The sequence below is a fragment of the Pleurodeles waltl genome, chromosome 1_2 (genome assembly GCF_031143425.1).
Source record: "Pleurodeles waltl isolate 20211129_DDA chromosome 1_2, aPleWal1.hap1.20221129, whole genome shotgun sequence".
Taxonomy (NCBI): domain Eukaryota; kingdom Metazoa; phylum Chordata; class Amphibia; order Caudata; family Salamandridae; genus Pleurodeles; species Pleurodeles waltl.
In genome coordinates this window covers 390,671,208-390,692,616 of record NC_090437.1, presented here as the reverse complement: position 1 = coordinate 390,692,616, position 21,409 = coordinate 390,671,208, and positions in this window count along the sequence as shown.

The window sequence follows — 21,409 nt, the reverse complement described above, 5'->3', positions numbered from 1 at the left end:
CACCCAACCCTTGCCTGGTGACACCTTAAACTGCTGAGACAATAATCTAATGTCTTTATCTCTGTTTGTTTATTTATGCAGCCTTGTTGAGCCTAACCAGCTGACAAGTTAATCCATAATGCTCCTTACCACCTGCATGACTGTATGGTGCGGACGCACTCTCCATAGCCCGTCACATCGCACTACCGGGCATGCTACATTTACTAAAGGTTTATAGGGTGGCCTGTAATGCCCACTCATATTATACATCATGGCCTCCCCCCTCTTCATACGATTTGTTTTCACTAATTCTCAGCTTGGGTATTCTGTCGGTTGTGGCAGCCTCTATTTGTTCATACTTAGCTGCCCCTCCATTATTCTTCACTGCTCCCGTCTAAGCACCATGGTGGCACCCAGCATCTCTATGGCATCCTCCACACAGGGATATGGCCGGGGGAGAGTACAATGAAGCATGCCAGTTCTACATGCCACTCTGTTACCATTGCAACTTACCATCCTGAAAATGGCACCTGAAATCTCCACTAGATTCCTCACCTTCAATGTCAAATGCAGGCATACTGCACACAAATGCTATTCCATTTATTCTTACCTTAAACGACACCGTCCTCACATAGTCTTCCTCAAAAAGTACTCACTATCTTAACAGAGCTACCCCGTCTCCAGAAAAGATGGAGAGGTTCCATATATGCTACCAAGCATTCGGCATTCGTCAGGGGCGCATTGATACGCTGCTTCAATTTCCCCGCATATGCACCCACAATTCATATGGAAGGAGATAAGTCGGGATGACACCTTGATTGGCTGATTTGCCAAGAACAGAAGGAAACCCAATCCTCGAACTCCTTCACCCTCTAGTGTAAAGCTCCACGCACACCTTTATATATTTTCAACGTTCTACAACTATTATTTCCGCATGTATCAGTAGACTGGTGTGAACCATGAGAATACCATTAATACATTTCTAGACCATCTTCCTTTACCTAGCATTGAGGCTCCTACCTGGAACACTTTAGATACAGTCATAGTCCCTGCAGATGTCAAACAGGCAATCCAGTGTTTGGCCAGGAACAAAAGTCTGAACCTTGACGGCTTCCCCATAGAGTATTACAGTATGTTCACAGGCCCTCTTGCGCGTCATCTAGCTACAATGTACAGTGAGGCCTTCCAGCAGGGTAAATTGCCATCCACGCTTTGAGAGTCCTATCTCGTCTCAGTTCCCCATCCCAACCAATACCCTGCTGCTGTGAGTCTGATCATCCCATTGCTATTTTAGGAACAGATTGCAAGCCCTGAGAAAGATATTATCTGCTAAATATGTCCAAATCCTACTAGACCACATTCATCCAGATAAGAATTGGTTTGTGCCCAGACACAGCACTTTCCACAACCTCTGACACCTTTTTCATGTCCAGGACCATTTGCGGTGTGCCTGGTGCTGGAACTTGAGAAGGCCTTCGACTCCCTGGACTGATCTTATCTCTTTTGTGTCCTTAGATGAATGGGCATAGGTCCTCGCCTTCTTGCTTACACACAACTATTGTATATGAAGCTGCTGTCATGGGTACGAGTGGGGCGCTTCACATCAGAGTCGTTCTCAATGTCTGGCGAGATTCTGCAGTATGTTATCAAGGAATACAAATGTATCACTCCCCAGAAGATCTTTTCCACCACCTGTGCCCGGAGTTGACCTCGATCAAATCACTAGTGTCCTTTTGGATAAAACTGCCTTTAGCCAGCTAGGAATGATTGGATTATCGAAGATGGTTGTCCTGCTCTGCCTTCTGTATCATTTCACTAATCTCCCTGTTATTCCTCCCCGGGATTTTTTTAAAGACCTTGATTCTTTGCTCATTGAATTCATCTGGAGCAAGGGACGCCGCAGGATTGCCCTGCAAAACTTCATTGAGCACCAGATGAAGACGGGTTGGGTGCTTCCTCTTTTGAATTTTATTTTCTAGCAGCTCACCTACAGTGGGTGGCTAGGTGGATAGCTGATCGAAACCCTGGTAAAACCTGTCATCATTCCCACTTCTCACTCCTACCCTTAAAAAGAGCATCCTCCTCCCAGGACCGCTCTCTAGCCTATCTCGTTCCCTTCAGGTACATATCGCCTTTTAGTGTCTTTGTAGGCTTGGTGCCCTTACGCGACATGCTTGCCCGTACGCTCCTGGATTTCCCCTAGTGGGCCTTCCATGCTTTTCGAGGTTTTATTCTGCCGGGACCTTGCACATCTGGCTGAATTTTTTGATCAACAAGGCCGGTGATTTCATGGTCAACTTTTTCCTTTTCCCCAGCTTCAGACAAACTTTGACCTCCCAGCTGGCTAATTCCTTACTTGTCCCCAACTTCACAACGCTTGCTATAGGCTGTGGAAAGTTAGAGATGAAGAACCACCCACTCATGCTGTGCTACAAACCACACTTAACATGGGTGATGGTCCTCGCTTGATCACGTTACTCTATAGAGTGCTCCGTAGTCACACTGGCATTTCATTGGGCCCCCTTTGCACAAAATGGAAGGATGAAGTGGGAAGCTTTTTCAACGATAAGAGTGGACTGGGGCAGTAGTACTCCCACTGTCTCTAGAAATGCAAGATTTAAAAATACACAATTTCAAATTTTACAATGTGCTTATTTAACCTCGGGGCAACTTAATAAATAGTTCCCCACAGCGAAGCTGGCCTGCCCTCACTGTAGGTCAGGGAGACAGATCTTCGACACATGTTGTGGTCGTGCCTTGCTATTTACACCTTTTGGAAAGTTGTACGCACCATCTTACGGGACGTCACCGAACTCACTGATCCGACTCCTGGGAGGCCTGAGCTCTTGGCATTTTTAGATGCAGGAAAAGACATGTTGTTCGTACTCATTTTGCCAGCCTGGCCCTGCTTTTAACCAAATGCACACCTACTTTGCAATAGAAGGCACCCAACAACCTGCTTATGGAGGCATGGTACAGAGCCATGCAGAAATGGGGGGGGCGGCAGAGGGTACTGCTCTTGGTTATGAGGGGGCCTGACACAATTGCAGGCGTCCCATATCTCCTGCATGGCATACACTGCTCTCTCAGTTTCTACACCTCAATACCCCAAGCCGACTCGGCGTCACAAGCTCCTTCTCAGTAAGGTTATTGGGCACACAATGTCCCATTGCTATATTAGACCTTTCATGCCAGTCATTGCATTTTCTTTTCAGCCAGGCTCTTTGCATTTCCCCTCTTTCCCCTGTCACTTACTATAGTCTGCACAATTGCCATGTTGCTTTCGATCCCTCCCCGTCCCCTGTTTAATAATTGGTTTCTTGTTATAGTATTTTCAGTTACGATTCTTCTTTCAGGGGGATTTCAATTGCTGATTGTATTCCATGTATCACTTCGTAAGTCTAAAACTGGATTTTTTTTAATCATCAGTCTCTATAAACATGATATATTGTGTTATAACCAGTTATTTTTCTTTCTTATACTGATAATCCCAATAAAAGGAATGTTATTTTTTTTAAATTGCCCTTGTTATGGGTCATAATTGTTGCACCGATGCAATTCCACAACTTGTGTCTGTTTGTAAAAAGGTGCAATAATTGCCCTGTACCCCACTTGAAAACGCGTGTTCCAATACTTTTTTTGTACTTTCAATCGCCCATGAGGATAAGTCCTTATTGTACAGAACGCAAGTGAAATTGTTAGAAAATGTATTACATCGGAAAAAATGTGTTAGAGACCTGCTGCTCCCAAACAGTCAAACTCCCTCATTAAGGGTTCTGTCATCATATATTTACAATAAGGTTATTTTCTGCCTTGTACTTCCTAGTGTCTTAATAGTCATTGTAAACCAATCTGGGCTTGATACTTTTTTACAGTGTCAACTTTCATTGGGTGTTTTTGTCACCCAGTCTAAGGGGAGCAATGCGCCTTCCTTAGGAAAGATCCTACATTTGCTGTGCAGAGTAAAAACCAAGCGGTGCAAAAACAGAGCCTTTCTTCAAAGTTTAACTGGGAATATTGGGTGTGTCTATTCCCTCTACCTAGCTGACTCTTAAGTCAAGTGCAATTGTGCAGCTGAAATAGGAGAGTGAAATAAGGATAGGCGGATGCCCCAATTGGCCAGTGTCAGCCATATTTTACCTCTGTCAAATGCAGAGGAGGAATGATGAATAAAGACAAATATTAGCATACTACTCACAGGCGTGCTTATTAATAATACTTTCTAGATCTAAGATGTCCGTTTTTCTTGAGACCTCTTGAAGTGTCTGGAAGTACAGTATTATAAAGTGTACAATATGGAATATAGTAGCTCACTTAGTCCCTTGATGGCAATGGCTATATTTCCTGCAACCATGACTTGTAATCGGTATTTGCTTCTTCTTCTAATGCTGCATTTTGTTGACAGTGCTTTAGCCTTGCCACAAGATCACCCTGAAGGTGACCGTCTTTTTAAGGATTAGGCCTATCATTGATCATTTTGTAGATCTGTTTTCAGAGGACTATGCTCCAGGGAAATAAATATCTGTTGATGAGTCTTTGGTTCTGTTCAAGTGGGGTTTGGTTTTTAAGCAGTACATTCCTAGCAAGAGGGCACGATATAGAATTAAGATGTATATGCTATCTGAAAGTAGTACAGGGTATGTGTATAATTTCCAGGTCTATACTGGTGGGGATTCCACCCTGGTTGTCTGCCCACTTTTGGAGTTAGTGAGAAAATTGTGCAGGAACTTGGTAGACGACTGTTTAACAAAGGTCACCATTTGTATGTAGATGACTTCTACACTGGAGTGCAGTTGTTCAAGGAATTGTTCAGAGTGGACACTGTTGCTTGTGGCACAATCCGTTCTAACCAGAATGGCTATACAAGGGAACTTGTCTGTAAAAAACTTGAGAGGGGACGGTGCAGTGCCTTGAGTAATAATGAGCTGCTAACTCTGAAATTTGCATACAGGAGGGATGTGTACATGCTAACTACCATCCATGATGAGAGTACTTTCCCTGTGACTGTTTGGGGGTCAGGTTGCGGAAGTGCGCAAACCTGCGTGCATGTTGGATTAAAATAAGCACATGGGTGGTGATGAAAGAGTAGATCAGAAGTTGGAACCTTACACTGCTCTTCGTAAGTCTTACATGTGGTATAAAAAGTTGACCATCCATTTGTTTCAGTTGGCAACTTTAATGCTTTTATTATGTTCAAGGATTGTTCCCCTGAGTCAAGGATGAAATTTGTTAAATTTCAGGAGCCAGTGACAGAATGCCTTATTGAGGTGGAACAGGCAAGAGTTCCTAGAGTAGAAGTGGTGGATAATGTGGCTAGATTGAAAGATCGCCACTTTCCTGATCACATTCCTTCCACTCCCAAAAAAGACTTGCCCACTAAAAAATGTAGAGTCTGTGCCCGAAGAGGTATCCGGAGGGAGAGCCGGATGTACTGCCCAGACTGTCCTTCAAAAACTGGGCTATGTGTGGCTGGCTGTTTCAGGAGTTACCACACACAGAAGAATTACTGGGAACTACTGTGAGCGTAAACTGCCGTTTTATATTTTCATATGTTCAGTTTTATGTTGGCATCACTTTCATGTATTCAGTTAGAGCTTTTCTGTTTGTAGTTTTGTACTTATTTATAATTAGTGGTTTCTTTGTTGTTTAAAAACAAAAAAAGTGATGGCAGTGTGCATGGAGTGGTGCTTGGCTGGCAGTGTGTGTGGAGTGGCGCTTGGCTGGCAGTGTGCATGGAGTGGTGCTTGGCTGGCAGTGTGAGTGGGGTTGCGCTTTGCTGGCAATGCCAGCCAAACACCAGTCCACACTCTCCCTTCAGCTGGTGTGATTGCTGTATCAGCAGGCATGTGGGCGTATGAAAATGATGGGCCCTTGAATGGCGCTGTCTGTTGATGCGAGTGTTGTAATGTGCTGGGCCCGCAGCTGGCGGCATGAATGGTCTTGTGCATGTCATGAATGAAAGGTGTGTGAAAAGACTGTAAAGCGGTTGGTGCCTTGACGTGGCTTTACAGCTCACGAGCTGTGAGTCATTGGTTCAGTTTTTTGGCCTTTCAGTTATTAACAGTGCATTTCATTTTTGTGAAATCTCTTGTTAATACAATTTGATCTACTGAACCATCACTCACACTCGTACCAAATCCAACCAGTATGTGTGGTAAAAATGACAAAACCTGCTCCGCTGTAATCAGGTGTTGCAGCACACCCGTGACATGCTAGGTGTCTCGGGTGGGACCCCGATGATGAAGCATGCCACCAACTTTGTTGGTGGGTGAGGGGTCTTTTTAAACATAACCTAAGTGCGTTTCTTTTCACAATTTTAGTGTTTGGACCATCACAGAAGTACGTGGACACATGAAAATTATCTGTTACAAGACTACCTGTGTTTCGGGTGGGGGGGAGTTTTTGGTCCCAGGTGTGGCCTTCATCTAGGGAATCCTACCAAACCCAGACATGTTTTGAAAACTAGACACCCAGAGGAGTCCAGGGAGGTGTGGCTTCTGTGGATCCTCCAACATTTTCTTGCTCAGACTCCTCTGGAAACTTCATAATTTGCTTGAAAAAGCATACTTTCTTCACTTTTCTTTGTAGGATCACTGCACCAGCACAAATTCCTACGCTTAGCGTTCTCCTCAGTCTCCCAAGTAAAATGATATCTCACTTGTGTGGGTCCCCAAAGCAGAGTCAGCCTAAAGATGTATAAAAGAAAAAAATGTGCTTATCAACTCGCTCTGCTATCCCCTCAATCTCTACACATTTGTGGCCTTTTCCTGTTGCAGGCACCTGGGCCACACAGACAAGTGAGGTATCATTTTTATCGGCAGCCCGAGGGAAACATTGATGTGGTAGGAAATTTGACCCAGCACATAGATCCTACAAAGAAAAGTGTGGAAAATGTGATTTCTTTTAGCTATATTTGAGGTTTGCAGAGGAGTCTGGGTAAGAAAATGTTGGGGGATCCACGCAAGCCACACCTCCCTGAACTCCTCCAGGTGTCTAGTTTAAAAAAAAAGTCTGGGTTTGGTAGGTTTCCCTAGATGGCCGCCACACCTGGGACCAAAAACGCAGGGCCCCCGCCGCAAAAACAGTTAGTTTTATAATAGATCATTTAGATCATTTTGATGTGTCCACATTGTGTTTTGGGGCATTTCCTGTCACGGGCACTAGGCTACCCACACAAGTGAGGTACAGTTTTTATCAGAGGACTTGGGGGAACGCTGGGTGGAAGGAAATTTGTGGCTCCTTTCAGATTCCAGAACTTTCCACAACCAAAATATAAGGGAAAAGTGTTTTTTTGCCAAATTGTGAGGTTTGCAAAGGATTCTGTGTAACAGAACATGGTGAGAGCCCAAGTCACCTCATTCTGAATTACCCTAGGTGTCTAGTTCTTAGAAATGTCCGGGTTTGGTAGGTTTTCCTAGGTGCCAGCTGTGCTAGAGGCCAAAATCTACAGCTAGGCACTTTGCAAAAAGCAGGTCAGTTTTCTTTAGGAAAATGTGATGTGTCCACGTTGTGTTTTGGGGCATTTCCTGTCGCGGGCACTAGCACTACCCACACAAGTGAGGTACCAATTTTATTGGGAGACTTGGGGGAATGCTGGGTGGAAGGAAATTTGTGTCTCCTCTTAGATTCCAGAACTTTCCATCACCAGAATGTGAGAAAAAAGTGGGTTTTTTTTGCAAAATTTTGATGTTTTCAAAGGATTCTGGGTAACAACACCTGGTGAGAGCCCAAGCCACCCCATTCAGAATTCTTCTAGGTGTCTAGTTTTTAGAAATGCCTGGGCTTGGTAGGTTTTCTTAGGTGCCAGCTGAGCTAGAGTCCGAAATCCACAGCTAGGCACTTTGAAAAAAAACAGGAAAATGTGATGTGTCCATGTTGCATTTCCTATTGCCAGCATTAGGCCTACCCACACAAGTGAGGGACCAAATTTATGGGGGGGCTGGGGAACACAGAATAGAAAAAAAAGTGTTATTGCCCCTTGTCTTTCTCTACATTTTTTTCCTTTCAAATGTAAGACGGTGTGTAAAATTGACGTCTGTTTGAGAAATGCCCTGTAATTCATGTGCTAGTATGGGGAGCCTGAAATTCAGAGATGTGCAAATAACCACTGCTTCTTAACACCTTATCTAGTTCCCATTTTGGAAATTCAAAGGTTCCCTTGATACCTATTTTTGACTCTTTATATTTTACCAAATAAATTGCTATATACCCGGTATACAATGAAAACCCACTGCAAGGTGCACTTTATTTATTGTCTCTGGGTACCTAGGGTTCTTGATGAACCTACAAGCCCTATATATCCCCACAACCAGAAGAGTCCAGCAGATATATAACGGTATATTGCTGTTGAAAATCTGACATGGCAGGAAAAAGTTACATAGTAAAACGTGGAGAGAAATGGCTGTATTTATTTGTCTCAATTTCATTATTTTCGTAATTCAACTGTTATTTTCTGTAAGAAAACCTTGTAGGATCTACACAAATGACAACTTGCTAAATTCAGACTTTTTTCGGCATTTCAGAAATGTTTAGCTGTCCGGGATCCAGCATTAGTTTCACACCCATTTCTGTCATTAACTGGAAGGAGGCTGAAAGCACAAAAAAATAGTAAAAATGGGGTATGTCTCAGTAAAATGCCAAAATTGTGTTGAAAAATTAGGTTTTCTGATTCAAGTCTGCCTGTTCCTGAAAGCTGGGAAGATGGTGAGTTTAGCACTACAAACCCTTTGTTGATGCTATTTTCAGGGGAAAATCCACAAGCTTTCTTCTGCAGCCCTTTTTTTACATTTAAAAAAAAAACGAAATGTTTGCTGTATTTTGGCTAATTTCTTGGTCTTCTTGAGGGGAACCCACAAACTCTGGGTACTGCTAGAATCCCTAGGATGTTGTAAAAAATGACGCAAATTTGGCATGGGTAGCTTATGTGGACAAAAAAGTAAGAGGGCCTAAACGCGAACTGCCACAAATAGCCAAAAAAAAGGCCTGGCACCTGAGGAGGAAAAGGCCTGGCAGCGAAGGGGTTAAGTCTGATCTCCGATATGTTTATTTTTCTTCAATCTTCTCAAACTAATTTGCATTATATTTTTTTCAGAAGGTACAAAATGAAACAGCGTGAAATGAGATCACATCACTGCATTGTGAACTTTGCAGTTATTAAGGTCCAAATTGTGACTGGACTTTGAGGAGCTTGGTTTGCCCCGCTGAGTCTGGAACTGCAGTATAGTTTACTGCAGGATTGCTTCACAAATAAATACCATAACGCGTTACATGCTGACATGAGCGTATATCCTGGCAATGCCATCAATTTTCCCAAATTAAATGTGTGAAACTGAAGGAGGTCAGCAGCTTTTCAGTAGATAAAACTCCAAACGATGCGATAAAGACGCTGCTCCACACAGAGGATCATTATAGGTTAAGAAAGCTTTTCAAAATGGTGCTCTTTAAGAGTGTTCTTAGTCTCAGTTAAACTCTGGGATGGGATTCAAGGCCTAGGTTCTGTGAGAAGTGCCCCACACTGGGAAACAACTTGTACATTCACATGATAATTAGAAAAGGGCAGACTCATGGTTTTGGTCGGGTGCCTCCATTGACATTGTATGGCCAAGGCTGGCACATTGGGAATGAGACTATAAAATGTAAACAGCTTCCCTGACACTGTAATGGATCAGCTTCTTCTTTTAGGATAGGCATCACATTCTTCCCTTCACTCTTTTCATAAAAAGCTCAGATGATGACGTGGCGTTTGGCAAGGATAATTTTCCTCAGCCATCAGTAGATATATGTATACAATTGTGCTGATGATAGCCAGTGATATTTAATATTCAACCAGCCTCTGAAATAAATATTAGCCGTTTCACGATTTACTCTGTTCTTATTGAGAAAACAATGAGCACATATTTCTCAAAATTCAAAGCAAGCAAAACAGGTATTTTGGTAATATGCACGTCAGAATTTGCTTTCCAAAAAGAGACGCAACCCACAGCAAATAGAGGGGCATATTTACAAGCCCCTTGGGCCCCTTAGCACCTCCGTAGCGTCATTAGATTTTTACGCTACGGCGGTGCTAAACAGACCCTCACCTGAGCCGTATTTACAAAGTGGTGAAATGGTACCATTGTGCCACTTTGTAAAGCCCTGCACCACAAAATACCTGCACCAGATATGATGTATGCAAGGGCAGCGGTCCCCTGCAGGGAGGCCCAAAAAAATCTACAAGATTCCACTGCACCATTTCTTCGTGTCATTTTCTAATGCCTGCCCAGGGCAGGCGTTAAAGTGACGCTAGTGCTATATCCTATGAGCCTTCCTGAACTTTGCAGGACTAGCGCCAACGTTTTTGGCGTTCGTCCAACATGCTCCATGACTGCACCAAAAATGTTGGTGCAGTTGTGCTAACGAGCACCATGTTGCGCTGTATTGTAAATACAGCACTACCATGGTGGCATTAGGGAAGCAGGGCAGTGAAAGGAAACTGGTGCATCGGAGCCAATGAGCCAGTTCCTTGTAAATATGCCCCAAAAATTCTTCCATCAATAATGCCCTCATGGAAAATCTTTGGGGCTGTTAATGACACAGATTGTAATGTAGAGGAATACATTTCCAATTTGATGAAGGTGTGTTTTTTTCAAATGGGGTATTTCGAAAAAAATTGTCAAATATTGGGAATCAAGCCAGTGTCTTTACCAAGTGTGACTATGCTTCAACATTTATGTAGCATGTCCTAAATCTGCAATTGCTGAATTTCAGTAGCTGCGCAATGGTGCCTCCCAAGCAGTACTGAGGTGTAGATGAAGCGACCACATCAGACTGGCATTGCATTCACTCCATTGGTCACCTGTGGCAAAGAGAAATAAATGTAAGTCACTCGGGCCCAGAAGGTTTTAGTTGCGCTCCCTCACATAGTTATGCAGAGCATTGTGGTGTGAAGTAGCGCAAACAGCACTGGCAATCAACCTTGGCATGCAAAAGATATAGGCTCTCATTTGTAAAAACCGCCTAGCGCTGCGGCGACGGCCGCCAAAAGACCTTAGCCGCAGCTACCAGCCATCCGCCGTATTATGGCCACAGCCGGATTTCCGCCAGAAGAATGGCGGAAACCCAGCTGTGGCCATGTCGGCGGATGTCAGTAAGGTGGCGCTGCTGCCACCAGCAGCGCCACGCCAGTAAACCGCCGCCAGCCATATTATGACCCATAATACGGCTTGGCGGTGTTCTGCTGGTGGGCGCTGCTGGTGACAGCAGCGCCCCGTCCCTTCTTCTGCCGGAGGACTTCCTGAACACAGGTAAGTCAGGTCTCTGACAGGGGAGGGGGGTGCGGTGTTGTGTGTGTGTGTGGGGGGGTGTTTGAATGTTTTTGTGTGCATGGATGCGGGTGTGTGTCGTGTGTTGAATGCGTGTGTGCATGTATGGAGGTGTGAGTGCGTGTATGTTGTGTTATGTGAATGCTTGTCTGTTTGACAGTGTGTGCGGATGTGTGTGTGATTGATTGTATGCATGCGTGGATGCATGTGGGAATGGGTGTGTGTATGTGTGTGTGTGTGTGTGAAGGGGGCGTGAATGTAGGGGGGCTTTGGAGAAGTGGAGGGGTGGGGAGGCTAACTGGAGAGGGAGGGGGGAGAGGCCTATTAGTGACTGATAGTGCCTACTGCCATGGTTTTCGTGGCATTAAGAAAGTCCTGATAACCATGGCGGTAGGCAGGGTCATAATCCCGCAGGCGGTCGGAGTGGCACATTGGCGGGTTGGCTTCAGCCAACCCACCAATGTCATAATATGGCGGTAAGTACCGCTAGCCTGTTGGCAGTACTTACCGCCATATTACCACTGACCGCCGGGGTCGTAATGACCCCCATAATGTTTTGCACCAAACGTTGATGAGAGTGCAGCATCAAATGAAGTTGCATCATCAGTGCCAAGATTTCCATAATGCATGCAAAGGGTGCATAACACATCAGAAATAGCCCAAATAGAATTCTGTGCAAAGTCAGATCTAAAAACTAGTGCCAGACAACAGGTGTAAACAATGGGACGTACAATATTGCATGATATTCCAATTCCTAACGTGTGTCAATTTCATGCAAGACACAGCTTGCACTACTTTGCACAGTGGTGGAACATATAGCATTATGGTAAAATTGTATTTTTCTGCATAAGCGCAGTCAGTTACATCATTGTGCCGACCCTGTAATACAACGGTGCACAATTACCCCCCATTTAGACAATGCAGTGCTGTAGATTTTGATGTCACCATTTTTATGGGTGGGCTTGACAGTGCAGCTTTCGCCAGAAAATTATGTGAGCAACACTGGTAAGGGGCTTTCCCTGTTGGGAGCCAGGAGTACATGTTTTGACTGGGCAGAAGTTGTGTGCCTCCACAAAAACGTTTTTGCCCTCCACCACCTGTATTTATTTTGATTATTTATGTGGCTGCCCAATCTTGAACATTTAGGGGCACAAAGGTGACACTGGAATGCTACAAAAGTTCCTTATATTTCTAGATATTTTATGTTGTTTTTCACTGGCAGCTGCACAGTTGGGAGGAAGTCAGTCATTAACCTACATGGATTTTTAGTTCTGGCTTGACAGAGAAACTATCACCTGACCTTTTAAACTACAACAATATTACTCTACAGTCCGTTGCTTCCAACAAATATATACCTATTACCATGCCAGTTACTTGGAATGCCTCACATTTCCATGCCATTCTTTTAAAGCCACACTTATTGGCATTACCAGTGCTTGGTAATAAACGTTGGCCTCAGTATGATGCACAGGTTAATCTACAACAATGCAGCTATTCCTTCAAACAACATTTCCAGATGTCCTACCAAGTAGGAACCTTAGGTCCGCAAAGCTGCATCAACTTATGGGCCTTACAATACACAGGACGAGTGGCAGGGAAATTTTCGGTCCAAGCTGCATGCCTTGGGAAATCATCACATGACTAAAATAACAGGATAAATCCTTGACTGTGAGGCGTGGTTTGAAATCCTAGTTGTTTCCTAAATAGCACGTTCACTAGTCTGCCAGCGAGAATGGAGGTTATTTTCTTTTATTTTGACCTAATACGACAGCACTAGCGGATATTGTACTCTGTAAATACCCAAGCCAAACTATGAAGAATGTGTAAAAAAATCCTTTTTAAACAAAGCATAACATATTATAGAATATTATAACATATGACCGCCAAGTACGTCAGTCCTGCCACTTTGAACCATTAAAACTTCAATAGTAACACACTATCACCCCACTTTCACCAATCAACTGCTTAAAAAATAGGAAAAGCAGCACTCGACGTGTTCTTACATTTTAATTTAAACAGCAAGCATTTGCAAAGCCAAAAGGTGTTTCCTATAAGGTGAGAGCTACTGGATTTGTCAATGTTTAGTCATGATGTATAGCACCTCGGTTGCTGCGAAGCATGACTTAAAAATCATTGGGAAATCCAATAGTTCTCATCTACATAAACTATGGACTTTGTCAATGTTATTAGCCTTGTAGAACAGCAGTGCGACTGCTGTGCAGCACGGCTGAAAGTAAAAAAAAAAAAAAAGTATTTGCAATGCATTGTGTCTTGTGTTTGCTCGAGTTAGAGCTATTATCGTTGTAAATTCCTAACTGGACTTTTCTTGCCACATAAATTTAAAATGAAAAGTAAAACAGTTGACATAAGTGAGCCGATTCAAAGCACCACAGCCGCCATGAGCATGAGCCTGAAGGAGAGACACAAAAGGAAAAAGAAATTTGCTTGCAGTCAAACTTATCGGCAAACGTGCAATTATCCATGTAACAGGGTTGGTGTCCAAGGCGGTAACAAAACTGCCCCAATGAGGGACAAACGTAAAGTATTTACCAGCGATAACAAAGGATTTTTGAAAGGTAAGCCCATAAACAAGTGATAGTGATGGGCATGCGGTTGGCGTGGTTAAAAGCCCACAGATAAATTACAACAGGCCAGGGCACTTGAGCACTCAACCTAAAAAGTGGTACGAAGCAGCCAGCACTGGTAGCAGTGCAGCAACGTTTTTTCACTTTCAGCCATGCTGCACAGTGCCATGTTGCTGTACAACAAGCCCAAAACGTTGACCAAAAAAATGCAAGGACATGGCCAGCTCTGAATGGGTCTTATCGATTTTTTTTATTGTGTGGGGACGGGTGGCAATGGTGAGTAATAGCTTACGGGTGCAACATAGATGGATGGTGTGGGGCAAAAAGTGCAATGATGCGACCATACCACTTTTTTGTGCATTGCAAGGGGGGGGGCATGGAGGCAGGGCCTTGAAGGAGGACCCACTTTGGTCAGCAAACCCACAGATGTAAGCGGTGCCATTGTTCTCCAAACCAACAAAATTATAATTCAGAGTGCCTTTGTCTCCTGTGAGGTGGGAGATATCAACAAGGTCTAAGAAAATATTTCGTACCCAGACTACATTGAGAAAGAAACTCCTGGTAGATGAAGCTCTGGATTAGAATCCTCCAAAAATGAAGGAGCATTCCTAAGTAATAAGAATCTGATGCTCCATATCCATAAGGCAGCAAGATTGCCAGCAGGATTATCAATTGTCTCCGGGATTGGATCAGTGTTGGAATCACTTTCACAGTTCTGTGATATTTAGTATTAGACTCACTTTCACAGTTCTGTAATTTTTTTCTGAAACCCCTTGTGGAAATAATGACATATTTTCTAAAAGACATTAAGTAAGGAACTGAATGTGCTAAACAACTTTTCTTTTGACTCCGGCTCTGAAACCATGATTGGACTGGACATAGAGTCATTATACACTGGTATTTCCCTGGAAGAAACACTGAGGGTGATAAGTGAGATACTCAGCTAGACTGATTGGCAATATAGAACTCCTTGCTCATTCATTTTTAGACCTTGCTAGGCAAGCCTTAAGTACACTTGGACTAGTGAAAGTCAGTGATATCAAGCAAAGAAGGCTTATGCCACGGTGTGGTAGCAGGATAGTAATTCAGCCACAGCATAATACAGTATTGTCATGTTCAGGACTCTCAGAGAAACTATGGACTGAATGTAGAGGACAGTACGGATTTAAACCCTCAACATAACCACGATCTTGCAGGCCACACCATGAACATGCTTCCTCTTAGCCCACCTTACACCTTCCCTTACACCAACCTGCTGGCATCAATGCTGCTTTTGGTCACATAAAATACCAAACTTTTTAGCCCCTCGTAAAATGGTTGTGAGTAACCATAACTTAGATAATTGCCATTGTCACCTGTACTCCACCCACCCTGCACTGCTCCTAACAGTGTAAAAATCTTTAGGCCTGAAGGAATGTTGAGTAACTCTCCTGATTGTGGTGTCTGTGTGATCAAGAGCACTGGTCTTTAAAACTGCATTGTAGCCCATTGGTGGATTAGTTCAAGAAATCATGAGGGAAAGAGAGACAAGACTGTAAGGCGTCTAGGATGAAGCATTTCATCTGCATATCTTGGGTGACCAGTAAATGATTTCTTTTTTTGAATTTAGAAGACATATTATTAAATAAACCTACCATGGAGTCCCTATTTCATTTTCTTATGTCACCTTTTCCCAGTCAGAATGTTACTGGGGTTCTCTGACCAAGTTGGGTTCGCTAGAAAAACCTTGCAACTAAATAGCCAGTTTTATTGGCCACTCACTGCTGTGAAATTGTTTATTTAAATGACAGAATTTGAAGGATGTATTCACTGCCCTGACCAGACAGCCGGCATCATAAGTTCCCTTATGTAAAATGATGACTGCACCGGGACTTCTAGAGACAATGGCCCTCATTACAACCCTGGCGGTAAATACCGCCCACCGCCGTACCGACAGCTGCCAACATACTGTGACCGTGGCAGTAATCCGCCACGGGTATTATGACCCACACAGAGAATTCTGCCACAATATAGACACCCACACAAGTCTGCCACACCAAAGGTCCGTGATAAACTGGCGATAGCAAAACCCACACCGTTACACCAACAGGAATACGCCCACAGTATCACGACCCACGAATCAACGTGGCGGTCTTTTAACCGCGGTAAACCATTGGCGGTAAACACCGCCGCGCTCAAAATGCACACACACTTACAAGACCACACCACATTGGACAATTCTAGCTACACACACCTGACACACATCCACACACCACACCCTCACACTCATACCACTATAAAACACCCACCCACATTACCCACAACCCCTTAAAATAAAAAAAAGAGACACAGCACAGAGAGACAAGCAAAGAGCACCCTCTCAATCAGAGGCACAGAACACCATCATCCATACACCATCCACGCACATCACAGTATACACCCCAACACATCACCCCACACATCACCTCACACATATCACTCACACCACATCCATGGCACCCCAAAGACACCCCAGGTTTTCTGAGGAGGAGCTAAGGGTCATGGTGGAGCAAATGATCTGGGTAGAGCCACAGCTATTCAGATCACAGGTGCAGCAGATGTCCATTTCTAGGACGATGGAGCTATGGCGGAGAGTCGTTGTAGGAAGTTGGCTCTGTATATACTATCTCAAAGTAAGAGATAGTGTGCACAGAGTCCAAGGGTTCCCCTTAGAGGTAGGATAGTGGCAAAATTAGATAATTCTAATGCTCTATTTTGTGATAGTGTAGTCCAGCAGTAGGCTTATCAGAGGGTAGTGTTAAGCATTTGTTGTACACACACAGACAATAAATGAGGAACACACAGTCAAAGACTTAACTCCAGGCCAATAGTTTTTATATAGAAAAATATATTTTCTTAATTTATTTTTAGAACCACAAGTTCAAGATTTGAAGTAAATGTATAAAATGCAAGGTACTCTACACAGGTAAGTTAGGAACTTTGAATTAGAGCAATAACATATACATTTTTTGTTAAAATGGCAATAAGCTATTTTAACCCCTTAGCTGCTGGGCCTTTTCCCCCCCAGTGCTGAGCCCTTTTTTGGCTATTTGGGGTAGTTCGCGCTTAGGGCTTCATAACTTTTTGTCCACATAAGCTAACCACGCCAAATTTGCGTCCTTTTTTTCCAACATCCTAGGGATTCTAATGGTACCCAGAGTTGGTGGTTTCCCCTGGAGGAGAGCAAGAAAATAGCCAAAATACAGTGAAAATTTAGTTTTTTCCAAAAAAATGGGAAAAAAGGGCTGCCGAAGAAGGCTTGTGGTTTTTTCCCTGAAAACGCCATCAACAAAGGGTTTCTGGTGCTGAAATCACTATCTTCCCACCTTTCAGGAACGGGCAGACTTGAATCAGAAAACCAAATTTTTCAACACAAATTTGGCATTTTACTGGGACATACCCCATTTCTACTATATTTGGTGCTTTCAGCCTCCTTCCAGTTAGTGACAGGAATGGGTGTGAAACCAATGCTGGATCCCGGAATGCTAAACATTTATGAAAACTAGACAAAATTCTGAATTCAGCAAGGGGTCATTTGTGTAGATCCTACAAGGTTTTCCTACAGAAAATAACAGCTGAAATAAAAAAATATTGAAATTGAGCTGAAAACAACAGCCATTTTTCTTTATGTTTTACTCTGTAACTTTTTCCTGCGATGTCAGATTTCTGAAAGTAATATACCGTTTTGTCTGCTGGACTCTTCTGGTTGCGGGGATATAAAGGGCTTGTAGGTTCATCAAGAACCCTAGGTACCCAGAGCCAATAAATGAGCTGCACCCTGCAGTTGGTTTTCATTCTATACTGGGAATACAGCAATTCATTTGCTGAAATATGAAGAGTGAAAAAGAGGTATCAAGAAAACCTTTGCATTTCCAAAATGGGATCAAGATAAGGTTTTGAGGAGCAGTGGTTATTTGCACATCGCTGAATTCCGAGGTGCCCATACTAGCATGTGAATTGCAGGGCATTTCTCAAATAGACGTCTTTTTTACACACTCTCTTATATTTGGAAGGAAAAAATGTAGAGAAAGAAAAGGGGCAATAACACTTGTTTTGCTATTCTGTGTTCCCCCAAGTCTCCCGATAAAAATGATACCTCACTTGTGTGGGTAGGCCTAGTGCCCGCGACAGGAAATGCCCCAAAACACAACATGGACACATCCTATTTTTTTTATAGAAAACACAGCTGTTTTTTCCAAAGTGCCTACCTGTAGATTTTGGCCTCTAGCTCAGCCGGCACATAGGGAAACCTACCAAACCTGTGCATTTCTGAAAACTAGAGACCTAGGGGAATCCAAGGAGGGGTGACTTGCGGGGCTCGGACCAGGTTCTGTTACCCAGAATCCTTTGCAAACCTCAAAAAGTGGCTAAAAAAACAAGTTTTCCTCACATTTCGGTGACAGAAAGTTCTGGAATCTGAGAGGAGCCACAAATTTCCTTCCACCCGGCGTTCCCCCAAGTCTCCCGATAAAAATGATACCTCACTTGTGTGGGAAGGCCTAGCGCCCGCGACAGGAAACGCCCCAAAGCGCAACGTGGACACATCCAAATTTTTGGAAGAAAACAGAGGAGTTTTTTGAGAAGTGCCTACCTGTAGATTTTGGCCTCTAGCTCAGCGGGCACCTAGGGAAACCTACCAAACCTGTGCATTTCTGAAAACTAGAGACCTAGGGGAATCCAAGGAGGGGTGACTCGCGGGGCTCGGACCAGGTTCTGTTACCCAGAATCCTTTGCAAACCTCAAAAAGTGGCTAAAAAAACAAGTTTTCCTCATATTTCGGTGACAGAAAGTTCTGGAATCTGAGAGGAGCCACAAATTTCCTTCCACCCAGCGTTCCCCCAAGTCTCCCGATAAAAATGATACCTTACTTGTGTGGGTAGGCCTAGCGCCCGCGACAGGAAACGCCCCAAAGCGCAACGTGGACACATCCAAATTTTTGGAAGAAAACAGAGGAGTTTTTTGAGAAGTGCCTACCTGTAGATTTTGGCCTCTAGCTCAGCCGGCACCTAGGGAAACCTACCAAACCTGTGCATTTCTGAAAACTAGAGACCTAGGGGAATCCAAGGAGGGGTGACTTGCGGGGCTCGGACCAGGTTCTGTTACCCAGAATCCTTTGCAAACCTCAAAAAGTGGCTAAAAAAACAAGTTTTCCTCACATTTCAGTGACAGAAAGTTCTGGAATCTGAGAGGAACCACAAATTTCCTTCCACCCGGCGTTTCCCCAAGTCTCCCGATAAAAATGATACCTCACTTGTGTGGGTAGGCCTAGCGCCCGCGACAGGAAACGCCCCAAAGCGCAACGTGGACACATCCAAATTTTTGGAAGAAAACAGAGGAGTTTTTTGAGAAGTGCCTACCTGTAGATTTTGGCCTCTAGCTCAGCCGGCACCTAGGGAAACCTACCAAACCTGTGCATTTCTGAAAACTAGAGACCTAGGGGAATCCAAGGGGGGGTGACTCGCGTGGCTCGGACCAGGTTCTGTTACCCAGAATCCTTTGCAAACCTCAAAAAGTGGCTAAAAAAACAAATGTAGCTAAAATACCACGTTTTCCTCACATTTCGGTGACAGAAAGTTCTGGAATCTGAGAGGAGCCACAAATTTCCTTCCACCCAGCGTTCCCCCAAGTCACCCGATAAATATGATACCTCACTTGTGTGGTTAGGCCTGGTGCCTGCGACAGGAATAGATCACACAACGGTCAATGTTGGTCCTTACGTGAGGCAGCTGTTGACCCTGGGGTGATCCATTCCTGACCCAGGCACTAGGTGTAGGCACTCAAGTGGGGTAGTGTTTTTATCAGGACAGGTGAGGAGTCACTGAGTGGTAGGAATGTTGTGGATCCCAGCATATTCCTGTAGTTTGTGTGACAGAAATGCGAGAAAAATAGAGTTTTTTTTCAACATTTCAGCTTTGCAGGGTATTCTGGGTAAGAAAACTTTGGGGAATCCACACAAGTCACACCTCTGTGGACTCCCCCGAATGTCTAGTTTCCAGAAATGTTTGGGTTTAGTGTGTTTCTCTATATGGCCGCCGAATCCAGGACCAAAAACACAGGTGCCTGCCTTACAAAACCAGTTTGTTTTGCCATAGACAATTTTGATGTCTCCACAATATGATTTGGGTGGTGGAATTTGGGGCTGAACTAAATTGGTGAGCTCCCAAGAGAGCACTCTCTCTCTGCTTGCCGCCGCATTCACCTGCTCTCTGGGTTGGCCTAACCCACTATTACCCAGTTGCACGAACAACTTGCGAAGGGACAGCAGGACTGTCCTCATCACCTCCCTCATAATGTACTGGAAGAGGAGTTTTCGAATGGGACTCCTCTGACTGAAAAATCACTCCCAGAGTCTGCGCCATTGTCCTATCCCTCAGATGCTGTCTCAGTATCTGATGTCTCAGTCTCTGATCCTATGTCAGAGCGGTCCTCTATAACCCAAGTGCAGGCAGCAGTCATCCATCAAGATGCCATCTCTGCTATTGGCTAAACTGTTGCTCTAAAACACTAGCCTACGTAGACAGTCACAAAATCGATGGTGTGTGTGAGATACGTGCAACAGTAGAGGCCACCTTACCTGCGCTTCTTCCCTCAATCAGCACGTACTTTCAAGACACTCAAAAAACACCTTGTCACATACCATTCGTCACAGTCTTTAGCACCTCCTGCGCCCAGTCCAACAATCATTATTGGTGCTCCCACTCCCTCCTCCTCGGATTCCCTCATTACCACCCAGCAAAAGTGCCCTTCATCTCTCCATAGACTTTACTAATGTACTCAGCTATTTACATAAAATACAGATGTGCTCTTTGCAGTAGGCATATAAACCTTCTGCGCTTCTTTATGGCACTAAAACTGCCACTAGACAAGTCGGACCCTTTTCCCCCCAGGGAAACCACACACATATTGACAAAAGTGATGTATATATGACAGCCAACCACCTGAAACTCAACTCAAGCAAAACCGAAATAATCCTCTTTGGCCCACACAAAAACACCTGGGACCCCCCATGGTGGCCCACCACGCTAGGCCCTGCACCCACCCCCGCCAACTACGCACGCAACCTCAGCATCATCCTAGACTCCTCCCTCTCTATGACCCAACAAATCAACGCTCTTACCTCCTCATGCTTCAACAAACTCCGTATACTGAAAAACATTCAAATGGATCCCCACAGAGACCAGAAAAACTGTCACTCACGCACTCATCAGCAGCAGGCTTGATTACGGAAACGCCCTCTACGCCGGCACCACTCTAAAACTCAAGTGCAAACTACACGCATCCAGAACTCAGCAGCACGACTCATCCTCGACCTCCGCCGACACGAACACATCTCTCCACACCTCAAATCCGTCCACTGGCTCCCCATTGACAAAAGGATCACCTTCAAGATCCTCATCCTCGCACACAAATCACTCCACAGCACAGGCCCTGCCTACCTCAACGAGAGTCACCTTCCACACCCCCACATGAAACGTCCGCTCAGCTGACCTCTCTCTCGCCTCTGTCCCCCGCATCAAACACACCACC